The 21,137-nt window shown below is 43.7% G+C and overlaps 1 long non-coding RNA gene across 1 annotated transcript; it reads right to left on the bottom strand.

Moving 5' to 3' along the window:
- Window positions 1-4,517: 4,517 nt before the first annotated feature.
- On the bottom strand, window positions 4,518-19,901 carry LOC120998020. Its single transcript, XR_005778281.1, has 2 exons — window positions 19,841-19,901; window positions 4,518-4,671 (listed from the first exon to the last, which is right to left on the bottom strand). It is a non-coding gene; the product is annotated as an uncharacterized LOC120998020 (long non-coding RNA).
- Window positions 19,902-21,137: the final 1,236 nt, after the last annotated feature.

Genomic DNA, 21,137 nt, shown 5'->3' with positions numbered 1-21,137 from the left:
TTCTTTCACAAACTTTTTATTACATTTTCCAGACATATGCAGTATCTGCACACTTTGCTCTGTGGTGTGGAGGACTGGGCTCATTACTCTGCCCCAAATGATCATATTTCTGTATATGATTAAAGGGATTCTGTCCCCACCTATAAGCCCTGTGAGCTAAACATATGCTCATGTCCAGGGTAGCATTCTGATTTCTATGGTGGCCTTATAAAGGCTATTTGTGGCTTTATTCTGCGGAAAAACAGGTTTTACTAACCTGTCAATCATTGAATTAAGGTGCCCAAGCAGGGGAGGTCTGTGGATGCATGGTGCCCGGCCGCACGCATCGCCGTTCGTGCCCAGCGCCGCCTTCTACTCCTTAGTGCCGCCTTTCCCTCCCTCTCCCTCCTGCTTTGAGATCCCGCGCGTGCGCACAGGCTCAGCCTGATGCGCCATTGCGGACTGCTGGCATCGGCTTCTTCTTGCACTGTGCGCACGTGCCGAGAAGGGGACATTGCTACAGGTTGCCGGAAAGGTTTACTGCGAGTAAACTAGAAATGGGAAGTTCGGATCTTTCACATGAATCGGTTCATTCGCTGAGCTGACAAGAAGCAAGTGAACCGAAGCTCAGGTTGTGCAATGCGCATGCGCGGATGCTTTGATTCACTCGCTGAGTCGCTGAGTCGGCTCTTGGTCTGAGTCAGGAAGTTTATTCTTTAAAACCCTGTGTGTAATTATCTACCCCACTGTAGGAAAAAAACAAGCATCCAGGGGGTGTGAATTTAACACTGGGGTAAATAATATAATTAAAATGGAGGGTTAATTGTGTAAATGTATTTAAAAAAAATGCATCTCTCTCAATAGTTATATAGCTACTGAATGAGACAGAAGAAGGGATGCCTTTAACATATATATCTCCTTGAGAAGCCAATTTTACCCTAAAGGGTTAATTCAACCTGTAATCTAAACTCTGTGTCCTGTCACTTCTCTTATCTCTCTGCTCTGCTATCAGTAAACCTTTCCGGGATATATTGTCTCACATGCGGGTGTCAGGGAGCCGCTATCTAATAGCGGGAGACTCCCTGAACGTCCGGGAGACTTGAGATCCCTGATATATTTTTTAAAACTTTTTTGCACTTATTTTGAGTCCCCTTGTAGGACTTGAACATGCGATCGGCTGATCGCTTCTCCCATAGACTGCAATAATTTAACATTACAGCCTATGGGAGATTTACTGCCACAGGTAGGGATTCATAGAAGCATTGCTGTGGCAGGCCTTGGATCCTTCAGAGGGCCAAGGCTGCCATAGAAACTGAATGGCTCCCTTGATCTTGGCATGTGGGAGCCATGCTGGCCCCGGAAGCGCAGCCCACCTGGAGAAAGACCACTCACGTGCTGTGGTCGCAATCGATCATGGTATCTGAAAGGTTAAATGTCTGAGATGAGTATTATCACCAACCACGGACATTGCCTCTGGGTGTCTGCTGTGTACAATGAGCAGCTACAGTGCCCGCTCAGCTTCTTATCAGGCACCATGATTAAAGAACGGACTTCCACCATACATGTGCGGCAGAGGTCTTTAATTTTTAATCTTTTTTTTTCTTTATTGGATTAATTTGTGGAAAACTGCAATAATAATTATTAAAATGAATTCTGTACTGTATTTTGTGTCAATCGTTTTGATATGAGGGGTGTTAAGTAAGGGTCCATTCACACGTCCGTTGTATTCCGCATCCGTTCCGCAAAATTGCGGAACGTAATGCGGATCCATCATTCTGTTCCGTGGGTTCCGTTCATTCGAATCCGAAAAAAAAAAAATACCTTGTCCTACTATTTGTCCGCATATCCGTTCCGTGGTCCCATTGTAGTCAATGGTTCCGCAAAAAATGCGGAAGACATGCGGAATGCAGCAATGTGTTCCGCATGTCATCCGCAAATTTGCGGATCCGTTTACAGGAAATTGAAAAAAAATAAGGCCTGCCCCTTGTGACATGTGCTTTCAGTACCAAGGAAAGCTGTGTCCTGTGTGCTGTGTAGTCTTCAAATAGACAAAAATGGCCTATGAAGTAGAGAAACTGATCATCTTGATCCAGGAGCGCCCTTCCTTGTGTTATACTAGGAAGGACGACTACCACGACCGCGTGCTGAAGGACCGTAATTGGGGAGAAATTGCGCAAGAATTGCTGCCATCTTCCTGAGAATCGGCAAACATTGCCAAAAGGGCCAAAATTAGCGAGTATATAAATTTTAATTCGTAATGTGTCATTTTTGAGTATATTCAGATATAAGGTCCGTATTTTAGTGTGCCATCTGTCCTGGAACAGCATAGATAGTGTACATTTGAGTTACAGTAAATTTTGGATGCTCATTTGAACATTTTCTATGCTGCTCCAGGACATGGACACTCACTGCGATTTCTAGATCAGGGATGCTCAACCTGCGGACCTCCAGTTGTTGTAAAACCGCTATTCCCACCATGCCCTTCTGTAGGCTGATAGCTGTAGGCTGTCTGGGAATGATGGGACTTGCAGTTTTGCAACAGCTGGGGGAACGTAGGTTGAGCATCCCTGATTTAGATTTTTTTGTACAAGGCCTAGTGCAGTGTCCCACTACGCTCGTGGGTACTGCAAAGTTGTTGTGTATTGCTTTGTATGCCTTATAAAACTTGTTTCGTGCTGCAATGCATCTTTATGCATAATCCCTGCCTACAGGTGTATTAGATTGCATTACACTGAGCCTACCACTAGGGGGAGACAACACCTCCCATATATATATAGGCCACCTCAGGCCTAGTTAGTCAGTCTAGAGTGGGATTCCAGTTCAGTCTGAGTCTGCAGTCTTTAGCTCTCAGACAGTCTTCAGCCCAGAGCTGAAGTGGGCTACATACTCAGAAGTATATTAACTCAGTGTCACCGCCAGTTCTGTGAGAAGGTCTGGCATACGTTCTTCTCTACCCCTTGCATGACGTTCTTTGTTTTGGTTTCACTTTGTCATCTCCTTTCCTTCTCCCAGGTGTCACCTATTTAGACTAATTGTCTCCCTTTATATTCCCTCCCATACTGCCTCACTTTGTGGTTTATACTACTTCCTGGATGAGGTGTTCACTGCTGGAGGCTGCTGCTGCTGCTTCCTCAGATAAGTATTTTTCCTTTATATGTGTTTCCTTGCTGGCTTGATTCTAGGTGACCCTGACTCTGTCCGTATTAAGTGCAGGGAGCCGGTGGTCGTGTCCTCTCACTATTATAGGGTTTTCAGGTGTCACACAGTATTAGGTACGTGGGCATGCAATCGTCTACCATAGAGACCCTTGCATGGGCATAGCAGTCAGGGAGAGCTCTTGGGGTTTTATAGGGCTCACCCATATGCTCCTTAGTTTGGGAGCAAGCCAGTCGGATGTTTATAAGTTCCAGCTTTCTGCAACATCATCCGTGACATTATAAACCGCCATAACCGTCTTAAGCATGGATCCGGTTTCAGCCTTGATTGACCGCATGCAAGGTCTTTCGCTGGAGGTAGCAGATCTCCGTAAAACTGTGTCTCAATTTCAGGTTTCCGGTTCTGCTGGCGTTCATGGAGTTTGTTCTGAGCCTAAGATCTCGCTTCCGGATACGTTCTCCGGGGGTAGTGAGAATTTTGTTCGCTTCAGAGAGGCTTGCAAACTCAATTTTTGCCTACTTCCCCATTCCTCTGGTGATGAGGAGCAGAGGGTGGGGATCATCATCTCGCTGCTCAGGGATAATGCTCAGTTTTGGGCCTTTTCGCTGCCGGTGGGGGCACAGCCCCTCCGATCGGTGGATTAATTTTTTGTAGCCCTGGGGCAGATATATGATGACCCGGATCATATTACTCTGGCTGAATCTAAACTGCGTCTTTTATGCCAGGGTAAACAGTCTGCAGAGATATATTGTTCTGAATTTCGGAGATGGGCAGCTGATACTGGTTGGAATGACGCTGCACTCCGAAGTCAATTTTGCCATGGTCTTTCGGAAAGATTGAAAGATGCATTTGCTTTTCATGAGAGACCAGCCTCGTTAGAGTCTGCCATGTCTCGTATTGACAGGCGTCTTAGAGAGAGAGAGGAGACTACTCCTGCCTGTCATATTCAGCCCAAGGACAGTGGGGCTGTCTCATTCAGTGCGCAGGGGTCTAAGTCTCTCTAAATCCCCTCCGAGGATGAGGCATTGTAGCTGGGTTTGCTTGCCTCTGATAGTAGAGGATTCAGCTCTCAGAGGAGGGTTTGTTTCTGTTGTGGGGGTATAAATCATTTGGCTAATGTTTGCCCCTCTAGGAGATTCATGGAGTTTTCTGAGGGTAATAAAACAAAAACAAAAAGAGAAAAACCCTCTAAAAACTTTCCATTTGCTACTATTGGCAAGGTTGATGCGGAAATTGAAGGTTTGCCGTTTACTTGTAGTTCCCGTTTTCTCCTACCTGCCAGGGTGGCGCTAGACAGCAAGAACATTGTTTGGGAGATTTTTGTAGATAGTGGAGCAGCTGTCAATCTCATTGATAATCAATTTGCAATAACGCATGGTTTCCAGGTATGCACTTTGGAAAAGGATATACCTGTTTTTGCTATCGATTCCGCTCCACTTTCTCAAAGATCGTTAAAGGGCATAGTTCACAATATCCGTTTGACTGTGGGTGACGCTCAGGTTGAGGATATGTCGTGTTTCGTCCTAAGTGGATTACCTACTTCCTAAGTGTAGAAAAATAGAGGCTCCAGCACTCGTGGTAAAGTTTTGTAGGTCCCGGTCTTTATTACACCAAAATTGTATAATCATATACAGTGGCACTCCTCTTCACTCCCCCAGATTTACGCGTTTCGAACTATACAGTTCTTAGTCATAATCCAATGTGTCCATTTCACTATGGGTTTAATGTAGACTGAGGCCCAGGAAAAGGGGAGGAGGGGAGCGCAATCCCACAATCAACCACATATCAGACACCTGTTTAAACATAGTAAAAGTATACACCCGTGTTAAATAAAACATTTTAAAATCACTAAAATAAGTTCATATGGATCAATTGGAAAGAGTTAATACCATGACAGCAAACACTAAACCTCCAGAAAAAAATGGAATAAATAAAATGAAATAAATTGTGTGAAGATATAATCTACCATTTTTTTCTTGGGTGTGTTGCAACCAATTGCATCATGGAGGTGTAACTCCTGAAGCTAACGTGTACAGGCATGATCATCCAGTTCCTCCTGTTTCATTAACACATCATCATCATGCGAATTCATGATGATAAGTCCCATGGTGGGAACGTAGCTTGAGGAAATGCACTCGCAAATGCATCATGAGGGTGTAACTCCTGAAGCTAACGTATACAGGCATGATCATCCAGTTCTACCTGTTTCATTGACACATAATTATCATGCGAATTTATGTGATAAATCGCATGGCGGGAACGTAGCTTGAGGAAATGCACTCGCAATTACATCATGAGGGTGTAACTCCTGAAGCTAACGTGTACAGGCATGTTCATCCAGTTCCTCCTGTTTCATTAACACATCATCATCATGCGAATTCATGATGATAAATCCCATAGTGGGAACGTAGCTTGAGGAAATGCACTCGCAATTGCATCATGAGGGTGTGATTCCTGAAGCTAGTGTATATAGGCATGATCATACAGCTCTCCTGTTTCATTAACACATCATTGTCATGCGAATTCGTGATGATAAATCGTATGGTGGAAACATAGCTTGAGGGAATGTACTCACCATTACATCATGGGGATGTAACTCCTGAGGCTACCGTATGCAGGTATGATCATCCAGTTCTTCCTGTTTCATTGACATATCATTATCATGCGAATTCATAATGACAAATCGCATGGTGGGAACATAGTTTAAGGAAATACAATCGCAATTGCATCATGAGGGTGAAATTCCTGAAGCTAGCGTATACAGGCATGATCATCCAGGTCCACCTGTTTCATTGACACATCATTATCATGCGAATTTGTAATAAAAAATCGCATGGTGGGAACGTAGCTTGAGGAAATGCACTCGCAATTGCATCATGAGGATGTGATTCCTGAAGCTAGTGTATATAGGCATGATCATACAGCTCTTCCTGTTTCATTAACACATCATTGTCATGCGAATTCGTGATGATAAATCGTATGGTGGAAACATAGCTTGAGGGAATGTACTCGCCATTACATCATGGGGATGTAACTCCTGAGGCTACCGTATGCAGGTATGATCATCCAGTTCTTCCTGTTTCATTGACATATCATTATCATGCGAATTCATAATGACAAATCGCATGGTGGGAACGTAGTTTAAGGAAATACAATCGCAATTGCATCATGAGGGTGAAATTCCTGAAGCTAGCGTATACAGGCATGATCATCCAGGTCCACCTGTTTCATTGACGCATCATTATCATGCGAATTTGTAATAAAAAATCGCATGGTGGGAACGTAGCTTGAGGAAAAGCATTTGCAATTTCATTATGGGGGTGTAACTCCAAAAGATAACGTATACAGGCATGATCATACAGTTCCTCCTGTTTCATTGACACATTATCATGCGAATTCAGGATGAAAATCGCATGGTGGGGACGTAGCTTGAGGAAATGCACTCGCACATGCACATAATTCTATCCAATTTTCAGCAATGTTAAAGTATAATATACTCAATCATGCAAATCCATAGAACAAATAGGTCCAGGTATAAAACCAATGTAAGGACAATACAGAAAAAAGAAGAAAGGTCATAGTTATTATTCTTGAACCATTTCAATATAAGAACATTCATTCTTTCTTCAAGTTCAGACCCCGTGGATATCTGGTGTTCAATTTCCAGATCCAAAACGCCTCACGTGACAAAATTTTCTGTCTAATGTCACCTCCTCTTTTTGGAGCTGACACCCTCTCAAAGGCAAATGTACAGAAACTGCTAACACTGCGGCTGTGCACATTGATAAAGTGATTTGCCGCATTCGATATTCCAGTGGCTGTGGGGTTGGAGATGTAATTCAGATGTTCTCTCAGTCTCTCTTTAAATTTCCTGCTGGTACTACCCACATACATTAGATCACAGGGATGGCTCCCACATTTCGCAAAGCCTGTATATTTTAACCAAGTTGGTGGTGTTTGTTCTTGCGCTGAAATGTACATGGATGGTGACAGCATGGTGCCCAAAGTACTAGGTCTCTTGGACACAATCCGGCATCCATCCTTCAAAATATCCCGCAATGTGTCATCCTCATATAAAATAGGAAGGCATCTTTCAATAATGCTCTTAATCATGGGGAACTGCCGACTGTATGTCAGCACAAGCGTGGGTTTTGGATCCTTCTTCTGTCTGGTGCGAAAATTGTTGGTCACAACATCCGTATTTGCTGTATTCTTTTTTTGTTATAAAGGTTATCAGGGTTTGTAATGCAGTCAGATGTTATGCCCAACAAGTTCGATCTGAGTTTACTTTTGGCAATATTAAGCCCTCCGGACAGCATCCACTTCTGATAGCCTCTTATTGCCAAACGTGACCTCATCGAATGCAGCATCAGTACTACAGTTCCTCCGGGCGCGTATAAACTCCCCCACCGGTATTCCTTTGATTGTATGGGAGGGATGATGGCTATTTGCTTTTAGGATTGTGTTTCCTGATATTTCCTTCCTATAGGTTGTAGTATTAATTATTTGGTTTGGGATCCCTGTCAATTTTAGATCTAACAAGATAATGCTCTCACTGAACAAATCTCAGGTTATAGGGGTTCATATTAACATATGACAGGAAATCCGGCATGGCAGACACATCGCCGCCCCATATCATGAGCAGGTCATCGATGTATCTGCCATACCAGACCACATGTCGAGAAAAGGGGTTATTCACTGAAAATATATACCTCTCCTCCCAATAGGCCGTGGTGAGGTTGGCCAGAGAAGCGGAGAATTTGGCCCCCATGGACACTCCTGCAATCTGAACACAGAAAACCCCATCAAATAAAAAATAATTGTGTTTCAGTAGGTATGATGTTATTTCCAAAATATAATCAATAAACATGTTGGAATGCTTACTGTATTTATGTAGGTGATACTCAAGAGCTAAGAGAGCTATTGCATGGGGAATGGATGGATACAAAGATGCAACGTCCATGGTCAGCCATGTATCATTTTCCAACCATCTTCAGTTGTACATACACCTGATATATCCAGGGATACGCTTGACCAGTGGCTGCAGCAATGTATCCAACCATTCACCCACTTTCACTGTCAGAGAGCCCATACCTGATCCTATGGGTCTTAATGGTGGAGGATTGACACCTTTGTGGACCTTAGGGAGGGCATGTATGATAGGGCTGACCGGTGATTCAACATTCAGAAACATGTATTGTTTATGATTAATGTAACCCCTATCTTTCCCTTTGTCTAAAATCTCCCCCAACTCTCTCTTATATTCCAGGAGGGGATCATGTTGTAGGGTCTTATAAGTGGTGTTGTCAGACAAGACCTCCAACATGAGTTGGTGATAACATGTCCTGTCTAGCACCACTACTGAGCCCCCCTTGTCCGACATCTTGAATATCAGTTCCTTGAGGGCAAGTTGTTGTTTTTTAGTTAAATTGTGTTTATGTTTTTCCTTGACCAAACCCAAGTCAGATATTAGTGACAGGTTCAAGAATAATAACTATGACCTTTCTTCTTTTTTCTGTATTGTCTTTACATTGGTTTTATACCTGGACCTATTTGTTCTATGGATTTGCATGATTGAGTATATTATACTTTAACATTGCTGAAAATTGGATAGAATTATGTGCATGTGCGAGTGCATTTCCTCAAGCTACGTCCCCACCATGCGATTTTCATCCTGAATTCGCATGATAATGTGTCAATGAAACAGGAAGAGCTGTATGATCATGCCTGTATACGTTAGCTTTTGGAGTTACACCCCCATGATGAAATTGCAAATGCTTTTCCTCAAGCTACGTTCCCACCATGCGATTTATTATTACAAATTCGCATGATAATGATGTGTCAATGAAACAGGTGGAGCTGGATGATCATGCCTGTATACGCTAGCTTCAGGAATTTCACCCTCATGATGCAATTGCGATTGTATTTCCTTAAACTACGTTCCCACCATGCGATTTATCATTATGAATTCGCATGATAATGATATGTCAATAAAACAGGAAGATCTGAATGATCATACCTGCATACGATAACCTCAGGAGTTACACCCCATGATGCAATGGCGAGTACATTCCCTCAAGCTATGTTTCCACCATACGATTCATCATCACGAATTCGCATGACAATGATGTGTCAATGAAACAGGAAGAACTGGATGATCATGCCTATATACATTAGCTTCAGGAATCACACCCTCATGATGCAATTGCGAGTGCATTTCCTCAAGCTACATTCCCACTATGGGATTTATCATCATGAATTCGCATGATGATGATGTGTTAATGAAACAGGGGGAACTGGATGAACATGCCTGTACACGTTAGCTTCAGGAGTTACACCCTCATGATGTAATTGCGAGTGCATTTCCTCAAGCTACGTTCCCGCCATGCGATTTATCACATAAATTCGCATGACAATGATGTGTCAATGAAACAGGAAGAACTGGATGATCATGCCTGTATACGTTAGCTTCAGGAGTTACACCCTCATGATGCAATTGCGAGTGCATTTCCTCAAGCTACGTTCCCACCATGGGACTTATCATCATGAATTCGCATGATGATGATGTGTTAATGAAACAGGAGGAACTGGATGAACATGCCTGTACACACGTTAGCTTCGGGAGTTACACCTCCATGATGCAATTGGTTGTAACACACCCAAGAAAAAAATGGTAGATTATATCTTCACACAATTTATTTCATTTTATTTATTCCATTTTTTTCTGGAGGTTTAGTGTTTGCTGTCATGGTATTAACTCTTTCCAATTGATCCATATGAACTTATTTTAGTGATTTTAAAATGTTTTATTTAACACGGGTGTATACTTTTACTATGTTTAAACAGGTGTCTGATATGTGGTTGATTGTGGGATTGCGCTCCCCTCCTCCCCTTTTCCTGGGGCTGATGGGAGCTCAGCCTACATAAACCCATAGTGAAATGGACACATTGGATTATGACTAAGAACTGTATAGTTCGAAACGCGTAAATCTGGGGGAGTGAAGAGAGGAGTGAAGACCGGGACCTACAAAACTTTACCACGAAAGCTGGAGCCTCTATTTTTCTACACTTCATGATGTCTGGACTGGCTTGGGTCTGCTCTGTGCACAGAGTCACAGGATGAAATCGGGTGAGCTGGACAACTTACTATTTCTACAGGGTGGGCCATTTAAATGGATACACCTTAATAAAATGGGAATGGTTGGTGATATTAACTTCCTGTTTTTGGCACATTAGTATATGTGAGGGGGGAAACTTTTCAAGATGGGTGGTGACCATGGCGGCCATTTTGAAGTCGGCCATTTTGAATCCAACTTTTGTTTTTCAATAGGAAGAGGGTTATGTGACACATCAAACTTATTGGGAACTTCACAAGAAAAACAATGGTGTGCTTGGTTTTAACGTAACTTTATTCTTTCATGAGTTATTTACAAGTTTCTGACCACTTATAAAATGTGTTCAATGTGCTGCCCATTGTGTTGGATTGTCAATGCAACCCTCTTCTCCCACTAAAGACGGGAAACTGAAATGTTATCCAGCTATCAGAGGCAATAATCGCAGATGCGTATTGTTCATACGAAAAAGCTGTAATCCACCTCCTGCTGGTCCGCAGATCTCGTCATGAGTCACCGACCACTGATTCCAAACACCGAATCCGAATACCTTCAAGAAGGAACAGAAAAGATGGTGCAATACCCTCGATATCCTTAAGGTAAGGGGTTTATTGTACTCACAATTATAAAGTTGTAAATATGCACATAGAATTGCCCGACCCGGGTTTCGCTATTAGCTTCTTCAGGGGCTGCGGTACAAACGCCTCTGCAAACCACGAGTAAAAGATCACTTCTACCCCGGAACTGAAACGGACTTCCGTTGTCCAATATCATGTCAATCAAACAATAAATGTCGGATACCAGACATATGCATAGTGTGCAACATAAAGAATCACATAAAATCACATAAAATATTAAATAACATATAAATAGACAATGTGAAAGCAATGTCATATAAAAACAATGTTAAACATATATGATGTATATAAATATAAAAATATATATAGGAAATAGTAATATCAGACGAGTCAAACCATACAAACTGCTTTTATATCCCATTCAATATTTAGTCCTTGCGGCTGTAAAGTGTCCATTTCAAATATCCATTGCGCTTCTTTCTTATTAATTTGTGTGGCGGGGTTGCCTCCTCGCCAATACCGTTTAACTAATTCTATGCCGCAGAATTTCAAGCCAGTGGGATCCTTTTGATGAAATCTCTTAAAATGGGCTGAGACACTATGCGTCTCCAGCCCCTTCTTAATATTCCTAATATGCTCCGCCACCCGGACTTTCAACTTCCTTAAAGTTCTACCTATATACTGGAGCCCACAAGGGCACTCCAGCATATAGATAACTCCCATAGATTCACATGAGATGTTACCTTTTATCTTTAATATAGATGTTTTGGAAGTAGACACAATCTCCTCTATTCTGGATTTTTTCTTTTCATCCCTGGAGCGATTTTTGCAACAAGGGCAAAAGCCGCACCAGGTGAAAACACTACGGGGTTTGGGTGTGATAGGGTCGTCTTTCACATAGCTATGTACAATGCGGTTCCTAACAGTGGGGGCTCTTTTAAAAATAAACGGGGTTTTTTTTTGGGATGAGATCTCCAATGATTCGGTCATTTTTCAGGACATTCCAGTTTTGATGAATAATCTTCTTAATTTGAGGGCAGATAGTGGAATAGGAGGTAGAGAAAGCGAATTGGTATTTATCCCTAATCTGTTTTGTATGTACGCTAGGGTCCTTATTTTTATTTTTAGTATTTTTATTTTTAATATTGTGATTATCTCGCTTAACTTCTTCCCTCTGGTTATACAATGTTTCTCTTTCATATCCTTTTTCAATGAACCGGTCTATAATAATGTTACTCTGTTTTTCATAGTCTTCTATGTTAGTACAATTCCTTTTAATACGTTGCAACTGTCCTTTCGGTACATTGCATATCCAAGGCTTATAGTGACAACTACTCCTCTCAATATACCCATTACGATCAGTCGGCTTAAAATAGGTTTTAGTTATAATTTTGCCTTGTTCTAACCTGATCTCAAGATCTAAAAAATGGATGGTGTTTCTGCTAATGTCTTCAGTGAATTTTATATTCCACACATTAGAATTGATGTGTGAAATAAAATCAAGTAATCCTTTTTCAGTACCATAGCAGACACTGATGCAGTCATCGATATACCTTTTCCAAAGTTGGAGACTGCCATTCTCTGTATCTCTCCTTAGGGCGGGGGAGATATTAAAATGCTCCCAATACGCCATAAAGAGGCATTTATTGTTTGATTGACATGATATTGGACAACAGAAGTCCGTTTCAGTTCCAAGGTAGAAGTGATCTTTTACTCGTGGTTTGCAGCAGCGTTTGTACCGCAGCCCCTGAAGAAGCTAATAGCGAAACGCGGGTCGGGCAATTCTATGTGCATATTTACAACTTTATAATTGTGAGTACAATAAACCCCTTACCTTAAGGATATCGAGGGTATTGCACCATCTTTTCTGTTCCTTCTTGAAGGTATTCGGATTCGGTGTTTGGAATCAGTGGTCGGTGACTCATGACGAGATCTGCGGACCAGCAGGAGGTGGATTACAGCTTTTTCGTATGAACAATACGCATCTGTGATTATTGCCTCTGATAGCTGGATAACATTTCAGTTTCCCGTCTTTATAGGATTTAACTCAAATAACTGATATAAACTGTTGACTTATAGCGCGGTTCCCGCACCCTCTGTTTTATCTTGCTATTTAGGAGACTGAACCTACTCCCTTAACCCCTTAAGGACGCAGGGCGTACCGGTACGCCCTATTTCCCGAGTCCTTAAGGACTCAGGGCGTACCGGTACGTCCTAACTTTAAATGCAGATTCCGGCGCCGTGGGGGTTAATGGGAACGGGATGCCGGCTGAAATCATTCAGCCGACATCCTGTCACAACGCCCGGGGGGGTCATGTGACCCCCCCATCGGCGATCGCCGCAAACCGCAGGTCAATTCAGACCTGCGGTTTGCTGCGCTTTTTCAGTTTCTTTAGTGTCCCTCAAACATAGATTTTGCACCTCCCCCCCCCGCACCCCTGCATGATTTTTTGCCGGCGGGTGGTGCAGGGGGGGAGTTGTGGGCGGTGGGGGCGGTGCGGGAGGCGGGCAGTGCGGGAGGCGGGATCGCGATCCCCCGCCCGCCTCCCCTGGAAAATTCGTTGGTGTAGAGTGGGTATACCAGGGTGCCAGCACATTGCTGGCACCCTGGTATAAACGGCTGACATCGGTGATGCGATGTCAGCCGTTTAACCCTTTCCATACAGCGGTCCGTATTGACCGCTGTATGGAAAAAGTTAAGAGGGAGCTCCCTCCCTCCCTCTCCCATCGGGGGGCTGCAGTGCCTTTGCAGACCCCCGATGGAGAGGGTGAGAGCCCCCAGAGAGCCCCCCGACAGCCCCGTCCTTACCCTTCCCCGTCTGCGAAGTTCTGACCAGTACTGAGCAGACGGGGAAGGTTCCCATGGCAACAGGACGCCGTCTCAGGCATCCTGCTGTCCATGGTGCTGAACAGATCTGTGCTAAAGGCAGAGATCTGTTCAGACAAAGTGTAAGTAAAATACAGTACAATATATATTGTACTGTACTGTATTATACAGACATCAGACCCACTGGATCTTCAAGAACCAAGTGGGTCTGGGTCAAAAAAATGTGAAAAAAATGTAAAAATCCAAAAACACATTTATCACTGATTAAAAATGAAAAAAATAAAATTCCCTACACATGTTTGGTATCGCCGCGTCCGTAACGACCTGATCTATAAAACGGTCATGTTACTTTCCCCGCACGGTGAACGCCATAAAAATAAAAAAAATAAAAACTATTAGGAAAATGACATTTTGCCCACCTTACTTCCTAAAAAAGGTAATAAAAGTGATCCATAAAGTCGCATGTACGCCAAAATAGTACCAATCAAACCATCATCTCATCCCGCAAAAATCATACCCTACCCAAGATAATCTCCCAAAAACTGAAAAAACTATGGCTCTCCGACTATGGAAACACTAAAACATGATTTTTTTTGTTTCAAAAATGAAATCATTGTGTAAAACTTAAATAAATAAAAAAAAAGTATACATATTAGGTATCGCCGCGTCCGTATCGACCGACTCTATAAAAATATCACATGACCTAACCCCTCAGGTGACCACCGTAAAAAAATAAAAATAAAAACGGTGTAAAAAAAGCAATTTTTTGTCATCTTACGTCACAAAAAGTGTAATAGCAAGCGATCAAAAAGTCATATGCACCCCAAAATAGTGCCAATCAAACCGTCATCTCATCCCGCAAAAAACGAGACCCTACTTAAGATAATCGCCCAAAAACTGAAAAAACTATGGCTCTTGGACTATGGAGACACTAAAACATTTTTTTTGTTTTAAAAATGAAATCATTGTGTAAAACTTACATAAATAAAAAAAATTGTATACATATTAGGTATCGCCGCGTCCGTGACAACCTGCTCTATAAAATTACCACATGATCTAACCTGTCAGATGAATTTTGTAAATAACAAAAAAAAAACGTGCCAAAAAATCTATTTCTTGTTACCTTGCCGCACAAAAAAGTGTAATATAGAGCAACCAAAAATCATATGTACCCTAAACTAGTACCAAGAAAACTGCCACCCTATCCTGTAGTTTCTAAAATGGGGTCACTTTTTTGGAGTTTCTACTCTGGGGGTGCATCAGGGGGGCTTCAAATGGGACATGGTGTCCAAAAAATTAAGTCCAGCAAAATCTGCCTTCCAAAAACCGTATGGCATTCCTTTCCTTCTGCACCCTGCCGCGTGCCCGTACAGCGGTTTACGACCACATATGGGGTGTTTCTGTAAACTACAGAATCAGGGCCATAAATAATGAGTTTTGTTTGGCTGTTAACCCTTGCTTTGTAACTGGAAAAAAAATATTAAAATGGAAAATCTGCCAAAAAAGTGAAATTTTGAAATTGTATCTCTATTTTCCATTAAATCTTGTGCAACACCTAAAGGGTTAACAAAGTTTGTAAAATCAGTTTTGAATACCTTGAGGGGTTTAGTTTCTTAGATGGGGTCACTTTTATGGAGTTTCTACTCTAGGGGTGCATCAGGGGGGCTTTAAATGGGACATGGTGTCAAAAAACCAGTCCAGCAAAATCTGGCTTCCAAAAACCAAACGGCGCACCTTTCACTCTACGCCCCGCTGTGTGGCTGTACAGTAGTTTACGGCCACATATGGGGTGTTTCTGTAAACGGCAGAGTCAGGGAAATAAAGATACAGTCTTGTTTGGCTGTTAACCCTTGCTTTGTTAGTGTAAAAAATGGGTTAAAATGGAAAATTAGGCAAAAAAATGAAATTCTCAAATTTCATCCCCATTTGCCAATAACTCTTGCACAACACCTAAAGGGTTAACGAAGTTTGTAAAATCAGTTTTGAATACCTTGAGGGGTGTAGTTTATATAATGGGGTCATTTTTGGGCGGTTTCTATTATGTATGCTTCTCTTATGTAAGATTTGCTTCTAAACTTCTAAGCCTTGTAACATCCCCAAAAAATAAAATATCATTCCCAAAATGCTACAAACATGAAGTAGACATATGGGGAATGTAAAGTCATCACAATTTTTGGGGGTATTACTATGTATTACAGAAGTAGAGAAACTGAAACTTTGAAATTTGCAAATTTTTCCAAATTTTTGGTAAATATGGTATTTTTTTATGTAAAAAAATTAACTTTTTGGACCCAATTTTAGCAGTGTCATGAAGTACAATATGTGACGAAAAAACAATCTCAGAACGGCCTGGGTAAGTCAAAGCGTTTTAAAGTTATCAGCACTTAAAGTGACACTGGTCAGATTTGCAAAAAATGGCCAAGTCCTTAAGGTGAAATAGGGCTGAGTCCTTAAGGGGTTAAGGGTACCGCTGCTGCAGTCCAAATTTTTTCATACCAGATAACGTTTATATATTTTTCTCTCTTCTCCCACTCTTCACACACTGATAGCAACACCGCAGGATAAATGCCAGCACAGGCTTCCAGTATCCGTAGTTTCAGGTGCTGCACATCTCGTATCTTCACAGCATAGACAATTGCCTTCAGATGACCCCAAAGATAAAAGTCTAAGGGGGTCAGATCGGGAGACCTTGGGGGCCATTCAACTGGCCCACGACGACCAATCCACTTTCCAGGAAACTGTTCATCTAGGAATGCTCGGACCTGACACCCATAATGTGGTGGTGCACCACAGGGGAGCACCCAGGAATTTTGTCTAGGGGGGGGTCCGAAAGGCAAAAAAATGTGGCATGTGTAGTGCGGGGGGGGGGGTGAATGTAGTGTGTTGCGCTGATTCTTTTACTTGGCCATTTCTAACAGCCCTGCCCATTATTAAAAACCCCTCCTACATATAATAGGCCACGCCCAACAAACACTGTACAGCTGAAATTCTATAGTTGAGGCCTGTCTTTACACATCATACGGAGAGAGGGGAGGCCTGTCCTGGCTGCACTGCCTGCTTCACATTATATAATAGACAGCCGGCTACAGCCAGGAAGCTCCTCCGCTCTCCTCCCTCCCCAGATCCTGCTCAAGGCCTGTGGTTCCCCCCTACCATCTGCCACCCGCCCGTGGCCTGCTGCCCCCTTTGGCCGTCCTCACCCAGCTCTGAATCCTCCTTCTGCAAATGGCAGGGGGAGGAGCCGGAGCATCTCCTCTCCTACATAGCGCCCCATACCTCTTACATCCAGTGATGTCACCTTTGTTGTAGAGGTTCTCTTTCTTTATCTTCTCCATTCAGACCAGACCGCCATGATGATTTTTCAGCCATCTCCCGTCTCTGCAGAGATTAACAAACAGACATTAGTTTCCCACATTTCCATCATCTTCTGAACACCCTTTCCTGCCACCCCCAATACTATACTGCAGAGAAAGTACCCCTGGAAATACTACTACCACACAGATAGTGCCCCCTTCAACAATTATTGGCACACAGTGCTCTAAAAAATAACTGCGCCCAGACACTAATAGTATAAAGATAATGTCCCCCCAAAAATTATTGTGCTAAGCTGATACTGTGCCAGGGTGCCCCCCAAAGTAACAGTGCTCCCCAAAATCCCACCAATAGAAATAATTCTCTGCCAGAGCACACTTAGTAGTAATAATGCCCCTATAGTACCCATACTAGTAATCATGTTCCTCATAGACCCCTAGTAGTAGTAAAGCTAATACCCCCTAGTAGTAAAAATTCTCCCTATAATATGACAGTACATGAAATACCCCCGCTTAGTGCCCGCAGTTGAGCTAATGTCCCCATAATGTATGCCAGTATAAAATACCCCTATATAGTGCCCCAGTAAATGCCCTCATAGTGCTCCTCTCGCCCTTTCCCATAGTGTCCCCCATAATATGCCAGTAAAAATGCCCCTTCTAAGTGCTACCATATGCCCCAATAGTGCTCCACTCCCCCATAGTGCCCCCAAATAATGCCCCATAGTGCCGCTCTCCCCTATAGTGCCAGTAAAAAATGCCCCCTTAGTGCCACCAGATGCCATAATGCCCCCCATAATGTGCCAATAAGAAAAAAGGCCCCTTAAGAGCCCCCACTTCCCCATAGTGCCCCCAAATAATGCCCCCATAGTGCCCCCAAATAATGCCCCTATAGTGCCTCCAGATGCCCCATAGTGCCGTTCTCCCCTATAGTGCCCCCCATAATGTGTCAATAAAAAAAAGCCCCTTTAGACCCCCCAGATGCCCCCATAGTGCTCCTCTCCCCCATGGTGCCCCCCTCCCATAATGTGCCAGTAAAAAATGCCCCCATAGTGCCACCAGATGCCATAATGCCCCCCATAATGTGCCAATAAGAAAAAAAGTCCCCTTTAGAACCCCCACTTCCCCCATAGTGCCCCCAAATAATGCCCCTATAGTGCCTCCAGATGCCCCATAGTGCCGTTCTCCCCTATAGTGCCCCCCATAATGTGACAATAAAAAAAAAGCCCCTTTAGACCCCCCAGATGCCCCCCATAGTGCTTCTCTCCCCCATGGTGGCCCCCCCCCATAATGTGCCAGTAAGAAATGCCCCCAGAGTGCCACCCCCCAAAAAAATTGGGCTGTAAGAATTGTCAGATGCCCCCATAGTGCCAGCTCCCCCCCCCCCTCTAAAAAAAAAAAAAATAGAAAACACTGATACTTATCTCCATCAGCAGCGATGTGATACAGGCTCTTCCGGCCTGTGTCCCTGCTGTGTGCTGCCCGGCTCAGGCGGCTCGATGATGACGTAATCGCGCCGCCTGAGCCGGCCTCTGATAGGCTGCAGGCATTAGTGCCTGCGGCCTATCAGGAGAACAGGGGAGGGACACACCTCTCCCTCCCCTGCCGCAGCACAGGATGGATATGAGCGCTTCCACAATGGAAGCGCTCATCTCCTACTGCCCGCCCGGCCCCCCCACCACTGCCGCAATTAAATCCAGGGCCGCGCCGCCTGTGGTGATCGGCGGTGCGGCCCTGAGGGATAAAAAAAAAATGTCTGGTTGTTCTAGGGGGGGTCCAGACCCGCTGGACCCCCCCCCCCTGAAGGTGCGCCACTGGTGCACCATCTTGCTGGAAAAACTCAGGGAACGTGCCAGCTTCAGTGCATAAAGAGGGAAACACATCATCATGTAGCAATTTTGCATATCCAGTGGCCTTGAGGTTTCCATTGATGAAGAATGGCCCCACTATCTTTGTACCCCATATACCACACCATACCATCAATTTTTTTGTTCCAACAGTCTTGGAGGGATCTATCCAATGTGGGTTAGTGTCAGACCAATAGCGGTGGTTTTGTTTGTTAACTTCACCATTCACATAAAAGTTTGCCTCATCACTGAACAAAATCTTCTGCGTAAACTGAAGGTCCTGTTCCAATTTTTGTTTTGCCCATTCTGCAAATTCAGTGCGCCGATCTGGGTCATCCTCGTCGAGATGCTGCAGTAGCTGGAGTTTGTAAGGGTGCCATTAGTGAGTAGCTAATATCCGCCGAAGGGATGTTCGACTAATGCCACTCTCCAGTGACCTGCGGCGAGTGCTACGCTGTGGGCTCTTGCTGAATGAAGCTAGGACAGCCACTGATGTTTCTTCATTAGAGACAGATTTCATACGTCCACATTTTGGCAAATCCAACACTGAACCAGTTTCACGAAACTTAGCAAGCAGTTTGCTAACTGTAGCATGGGAGATGGGTGGTCTCGTAGGGTGTCTTGCATTGAAATCTGCTGCAATGACCCGGTTACTGCGTTCACCAGACATCAACACAATTTCTATCCGCTCCTCACGTGTTAACCTCGGCAACATGTCAATGGCTGTTAACAAAGAGAAACTTGTAAATAACTCATGAAAGAATAAAGTTACGTTAAAACCAAGCACACCATTGTTTTTCGTGTGAAATTCCCAATAAGTTTGATGTGTCACATGACCCTCTTCCTATTGAAAAAACAAAAGTTGGATTCAAAATGTCAGACTTCAAAATGGCCGCCATGGTCACCACCCATCTTGAAAAGTTTCCCCCCTCACATATACTAATGTGCCACAAACAGGAAGTTAATATCACCAACCATTCCCATTTTATTAAGGTGTATCCATATAAATGGCCCACCCTGTACTTTGGATTACCTACTCCTCTAGTGTTCGGGCTACCCTGGCTCACTAAGCATAACCCCACCATTGATTGCCAAGCAAGGCAAATAAATGGTTGGAGTGAATTTTGCAGAGAGAATTGCCTCACGGCGTCTCTTTCAGAGGTTTCTACCAAGACTGTGCCATCTTTTCTCTCTGAATTTTCGGATGTGTTTTCAGAAAGTGGTGTCCAGGAGCTGCCCCCTCACCGGGAGTTTGACTGCCCTATTAATCTCATCCCAGGTGCCAAGCTGCCAAAATCACGTTTATACAATCTCTCCCAACCTGAAAGAGTCGCTATGCGCTATATCTCTGAGAGCCTGAGAAAGGGACCCCTCAGTGCGCCTGCGCCTGAGAACTCCCTCAGTGCGCCTGCGCCGATGACATCACCGAAATAGAAGACGTCATCGGCACAGGCGCACTGAGGGAGTTCTGAGGAGGCGAGCCTCCTCATCTCAGAGCACCTGCGCCGAATGAACACAGGCGCGCGATTTTTGAAATGCCGACAGGGCTGGCCGGAGGAGGAGATCCCGGCTGGCCCTGTCAATCAACACGACGAGGGGGCGGTTTTCTGCAGCTGCTACCAGCAAGTAGCCGCCCTACTTGCTGGTAGAGACCTAATTTAAATATTATAAAACTTCGTTTTTAGAAGAAACTGCTGAATCAAAGTAAGTAAGACCATTATATTTTCATATATCGCAATATAAGTAATTTAACTAGCCCAAAAAAAAAAAATGACTTTAGTGGGGTGACCGAAGCCCTTTAAGCCACTCACTGCTATGACTAAAAAGGGGTAGATTTTTCCTCGTGGTCGGTAGATGCGCTTAAAGCCTTTTCTAGTATCAAAGAGAGTTTTGCTTCCGCTCCCATTTTGGTACAACCTGATGTCTCTCTACCTTTTATTGTTGAGGTGGACGCTTCTGAGGTGGGTGTGGGTGCGGTCTTTTCTCAGGGTCCCTCTCCTGCCAAATGGCGACCGTGTGCCTTTTTCTCAAGGAAACTCTCCTCTGCAGAGAGAAATTACGATGTGGGAGATAGGGAGTTGTTGGCCATCAAATTAGCTTTTGAGGAATGGCGCCATTGGTTAGAGGGAGCCAGACACCCTATTACAGTGTTTACCAACCATAAGAATCTGGCCTACTTGGAATCGGCCAAGCGTCTGAACCCGAGACAGGCCAGATGTTTTTTGTTCTTCTCTACGTTTTATTTTGTTGTCACGTTCTGCCCTGGGGTTAAAAATGTAAAGGCAGATGCCCTGTCATGTTGTTTTCCGGGAGGGGGGAACTTTGAAGAC

The sequence above is a fragment of the Bufo bufo genome, chromosome 4 (assembly GCF_905171765.1).
Source record: "Bufo bufo chromosome 4, aBufBuf1.1, whole genome shotgun sequence".
NCBI classification, from domain to species: Eukaryota; Metazoa; Chordata; class Amphibia; order Anura; family Bufonidae; genus Bufo; species Bufo bufo.
Note: the sequence above shows the minus strand (reverse complement) of the source record. Positions and strands in the feature narration are given on the sequence as shown.